The following is a 6,015-nucleotide window of genomic DNA, read 5'->3' as shown; positions in this document are numbered from 1 at the left end:
TGTGTATGAATATTCTGACAATTTTCCTTTATAGCAATTACATAATTTTTCATGGTTTCTTTCATCTATATTTCCACTTAGTCTCATTTCAAATGTGGGAGTGTGCAAAACTACTGAATTTCTCCCCATATATTTATAATTTCTAATGTAATGCATTCCTGAGATACTTGAAGTGGTTAGATGGATAAAATAGGTAGCTGTTAGTTTACATGGAGTCCTTCAGTTGTTTCAAAATATTTAGAAACAATTGATTTTATGTGCATGGATCTAATCTACTCTTGTTTATTTGGTTCTATTATATGCCAATCACAGTTTGAAGGTCTGGGAATGCATCTCTGAACAAGACATACAGGTCTCTCTTCCTAGAATACTGGCATTCTTCTTAGAAGAAGGGACAAATAAAATGAATAACTGATCAAATACCCAATGGAAAAATATGAGTATGATTCATATTCTGCAAATAATATATGGTAAAATGTGGTAAAAGGTAAATGGCAAATGTAGATTGGTTGGCAATGGGAGGGGTCTCTGACAACATCACACATATGCTAAGATATAAATAATAAAAATTTTAAAAGTGGTCATAAAAATACCAGAGAGGAGGACATCTCAAGAAGAAGAAATAGAGACCACATTTGGTGACCAATATGCCAAGTTGTCTCCAAATCTCAGCTCTGCCTTTCTCCAGAGAACCCCTTATAGGGTATATTGCTTCTCTGAGTAAGTCACGTCTCCTCATTTCCTTCTCCCTGAGGCATACACATGTGTCTAAATTTGGGCCAAATATATGTAAACAGAAGTGGTATGTAGTTGATGCCAAGAAACCTCCTTATAAGTAAGCATCTTGTGCCCTTTGCCATATCTTTGTCTCTTCCAGTATCTTTTTGCCAAAAAGATAGAATTTAATTTCAGCCATCTCCTCTAACTACCATGCTGTACCATGAAGCCAAGGCTCTTTATCTTCATGGTAAAGCGTTTAGTAGAAGGAGTTGATCACACCCTCACGAGGACCATAAGAATTTCATGAAACACAAGGCATCATGTCAGGTATGGGCTGGTCACCAAGGAAGTGATGCAGGAAAAGAGAAGGGGTCATGGTTATCTCAGCTTTTTTCTCAGCAAATTCCTAGTTTATTGTTATATATAGGATTGTTCAACTATAATAGAGAAAATAACTTAGATAATTTTCCATTGAAAAAATAAAAAAAAAATTATTACCTGGCAAAATTAGCAAAGACACTGTACCTCTGGATAAATCACTTAGACAATGTGTCATTGAACCTGCCTTTCATATAAAAACAAAGAACCCATGCAGCCCAAAATAGGTGGTATTCCTGTTGTACCTTTTTAAATTATAGCTGATTTACAATATTATATTAGTTTCAGTTGTACAATATAGTGATTCAGTATTTTTATGGTTCATAGCCCATTTAAAGTTATTTATAAACTATTGGCTATATTCCCTGTGCTGCACAATATACCCTTGTATCTTATTTTATACATAGGGGTAGGGATTTAAGAGGTACAAGCTATTATCTTGTCTCCCTCCCCCCCATCCATTGCCCAATCTGTAACTACTAGTTTGTTCTCTGTGTCTGTGAGTCTGTTTCTGTTTTGTTATATTCATTCATTTCACTTTTTAGATTCCACTTGTAAGTGATAACATACAGTATTTGTCTTCCTCTGCCTTATTTCACTAAGCACAACGCCCTCCAGGTCCATCCATTTTATTGCAAATGGCAGGACTGCAGTCTTTTTATGGCTGAATAACATTCTATTGTATATATATCCACCACATCTTTATTCATCTGTTGTTGGACACTTAAGTTGCTTTAATTTCTTGGCTATTGTAAATAATGCTGCTATGAACACTGGGGTGCATGTGTCTTTTCAAATTAGTGTTTTCATCTTCTTCCGATATATACCAAGGAGTGGAATTGCTGGATAATATTGTAGCTCTATTTTTAGTTTGAGGAACTTCCATAATGTCTTCCATAGTTGCTGCACCAATTTACACTCCCACCAACAGTTCCCTTTTCTTCATATCCTTGCCACTGTTTGCTATTTATGGTCTTTTTGACAATAGCCATTCTGACAGGTGTGAGTTGATAGCTCCTAAACTGGAGACAGATGATCTTAAAATCAGGCGGACTCTCAACCACTGCGCCACCAGGGAAGTCCCTCAGAGCATAATTTTATCACTACCTTACAATGAAACTAGTTACTTGTGGGAGTAGATGGTATTGATGACATATTAAGAGGGAAGAAACTGACATTTATTGATCACCTAAAATGTTATAAGAGCATTCATATATTTTGTGATATATCAAACATTCTGAGATGTTTCATTTAACCTATTTGTAGCCAAAATAATATAAGACAATTTAAGTAAATTTCCCAAAGTGAAAGATTCGGGAATCAGAAAAGAAATTGGAACTGTTTCACATGATTTATTATATACTCCCTATCTGCATAAAATAACCATAAAATGGTAGTAACCCAGTTCTTTTTCTAGACAATCCAACTACTCTCAGTGGAAAAAACAAAAACAAAAACATAGTAGTGAAGACTACTTAGTCAAAGATATATGTGGATATTAAAGAATTATAATAGAATGCATACCTGTGATATCAATCACCTACCATGAAAGAATATTCCAATGTGAAATATGTATTTTAGTTTCAATAATTCAAAATTTTCTTATCTATAAAATTTAGAAGATAATAGGTTTATTATTATAAGATTAAGGTTTACAATAAGATTAAATGAAATATTGAATATACATCAGAATTTGACAAGTATTAACCATTATTAATTTTATGTAAATGATAAACAATGAATATATACTATTTTACTTCACTCAAATTATAAGGACATAATCATGAAATCAGAATAATCATTTTTCCATTACTGAAATCACTAAGCTAATTATATATTATATGTATTTATGCAAAAAACTGTTTCATTACTTGTGACCATATTAAAAAATGTATACTGCAATGTTAAACACATGACCCAGCAACCCCACTCCTGGGCATATATCTGGAGAAAAACATAGTTTGAAAGGATACATGCACCCTAATGCTCATTGCAGCACTGTTTACAGCAGCCAAGACATGGAAGCAACCTGAATGTCCATCAACAGATGGATGGATAAAGAAGATGTGGTACATATATACAGTGGAATATTACTCAGCCATTGAAAAGAATGAAATAATGCCATTTGCAGCAACATGGATGGACCCGGAGATTATCATGTTAAATGAAGTCAGACAGAGAAAGACAAATATCACATGATATCGCTTATATGCAGAATCTAAAAAAAAAAAATGATACAAATGAATTTATTTACAAAACAGAGAGATTTACAGACTTAGAGAATGAATTTATGATTACCATGGGTCACGGGTGGGGCAGAGAGATAGATTGGGAGTTTGGGATTGACATGTACACACTGCTATATTTAAAATAGATAACCATCAAGGACCTACTGTAAAACACAGGGAACTCTGCTCAATATTCTGTCATAACCTAAATGGGAAAAGAATTTGAAAAAAAGAATAGATACAAGTATAAGGATAACTGAATCACTTTGTTGTACACTTGAAACACAACATTGTTAATCAACTCTACTCCAATATAAAATAAAATCTTAAAAATTTTTTTAAAAAATAAAATAAATTCAAAATTGGACAACCTAAAAAAAAAGAGAGAATATATATAATGGATTGTATCTACCTGGCTATATAAACAGGGTAAGATTTCTTTTGGTCTTTGGAATCTCTTCAGCAGATTACCTGTGATACACTTTATAATCTACTTTAATGCTTATTAAGGGCTAAAACTGTTTTATTCTTTTTTAAATTTTGTGGATAGGCTTACTTGGTTGGCAGGGTATTTGATTTTTAATTGTATTTCTCTGACAATTTAACAATGAGGACAGGATTAGTGTGGCAGTTCCTGAATTGAGCAGACACAGCTGATGGTCTAGTGGCAACACAAATATCAGGTAAGAGACCCCAACTTACAAAAAGTCTCCCTTCTGGTTCTCCGCTATTTTTTTGGTATAGAGCCAGACAAAACGTTCTCTCCAAATTCAAGAGTTTATGCGAGAGTAAGCATTGGCAATGGGCTCTTACATCCTGTAAAGATCACTGTTAGTTTTGATGATATAAAAATATGTAAGCCAGGAATGTATCCTGCAGGTCTTTCTCATAAATGGCTTATATCTCTCCATTATATTTGGAACAGGTATACATATATGAATCTAGTCTTCGAGTAAACCAGAGGATAGTGTCTTAGATGAATAAATAAGGTATTTATAGGGGTTCTTAGAAGGAATTTGTCACAAGTAAATGGAATGTTGCTATTTGTGGAGTGAATATCACTCTAAGAGGAAAGTTAAAAATAGCCAGAAGAAAATACTGAGAAAAAAATTGAAGAGGAAATATGATTAAAGTTACTTTCTTGTTCACAGAACCCTGCTTTCCCTACTGTTTCCTTCCTCTTTCATCCTTCTACATCTCTTAGTCTCTCTATTCCTCAAAATCAAATCCTGGAAAGAGGGAAGGAATGGTCTTTTAGATGCGTGGTCCCCTTCATGTGTGGATTTCCATGCAAAGAGGGACAGGTGCACGATATCTTTAGCTGGTAATGAACCACTTTCTTTGTTGGAGGACACAAGTTTGTGAATCTCATGACCTAGCTGGGATCACTTCATGTATTAGCCTGGATTTAACCTCTAAGAATCCTTTATCATCCACATACCATGTAGCTAGGAAGCAGAAATGATAGAGGATAATTGAGAACTTGGATAAAAGGCTGTGTCCCTATGTGAAAGCAATAAGTTGGCCAGTCATTGCATTAGTCACTTGGAAAAAGGCAAACAGAAGTATTAGGTGGAAAAATACCAAAGGGAAAAATCAAAATGCCATAAATTCTACATTTTTATCTCAACAGGAGGAAAATCAGCCCTTCCTATACAGACTGTCAATGGAGCTGATGACATTGCAAAGCTACCCAGGCCTCCTATGTAATCCACCTGTTTTCCTTACCTGCTGTTATTACAGCAGGTAAGTTTTTTTTTTTTTTTCTTCTTCCCCCTGTGCTCTCTTGCCGACTGTTCAAACTCATGTGAGCGAAAAGTGAGGTAGGGTGGCAATGATAGACTATTACTTAAATCTTAGCAGCAGCCACTCAGTTTAGGGACAACATAGAGACAAGACAAAGAAAAGAAGAAATAATTTAAAGAATACAGTGTCTGCTGCTGCTGAGTTAGAACTATTTACTCAATATAACCCTTACTCTGTACATCCTCTGAAGGGAGCTAAGAAAGAAACACTGTGTATCATTACTGCAAGAGTCCAGGACACTAAAAGATGGATTGTACACAGAGACTCTGAGAAACACAGAAATGGCAGGAACAGGGATTCAGGAAATCCCAGAAGGACAAAGTCCTCAGCTAGGGAATAATAGGCAAATGGCTTAAAATTGATGGATTGAGGGAATCTCAGAGGTAATAACTGGTGAAATATGTTTCAATACATTTCCTTTATGCTATCTTATTCCTTGCCTATTCTAGTACATACTGGTGATATTTATTCCATACAAGTTTCTTTCTTTCAAACTGATGATAAATCAATATCAGCTGTTGGTATTTTAGTCAGCCTTTCACTCTTTTCCTTTTCTTCAGAATTTTTCAATACAAATATGTTTTTCTAACTGAGGAACATGCTTTTTTCCCCTCCCAATTCACCTGTAAACCAACTGTGGAGACATAGGTTATGCAAATTAAAGGCCTCCATATTCTGCACTCCAGATGGAATGATTATAGAGCTTCCTGGGGGAATAAAAGACATTTTACTTGGTTATTGTGTCCTTTCCAAAAGAAAAGGGGGTATGACAGAGTGTCAGTCTCACAGTATGTTGGAAAAATATCCTCAATGGAAACAAATAAATGTATCACTTTGGGCCCTGGAAAATAATGATACTGGTTTAATTTGATATGTAAAACTA

Source organism: Neophocaena asiaeorientalis, unplaced genomic scaffold, assembly GCF_003031525.2.
Source record: "Neophocaena asiaeorientalis asiaeorientalis breed wild unplaced genomic scaffold, Neophocaena_asiaeorientalis_V1.1 scaffold175, whole genome shotgun sequence".
Lineage (NCBI taxonomy): Eukaryota > Metazoa > Chordata > Mammalia > Artiodactyla > Phocoenidae > Neophocaena > Neophocaena asiaeorientalis.
This window is presented reverse-complemented; position numbering follows the sequence as displayed.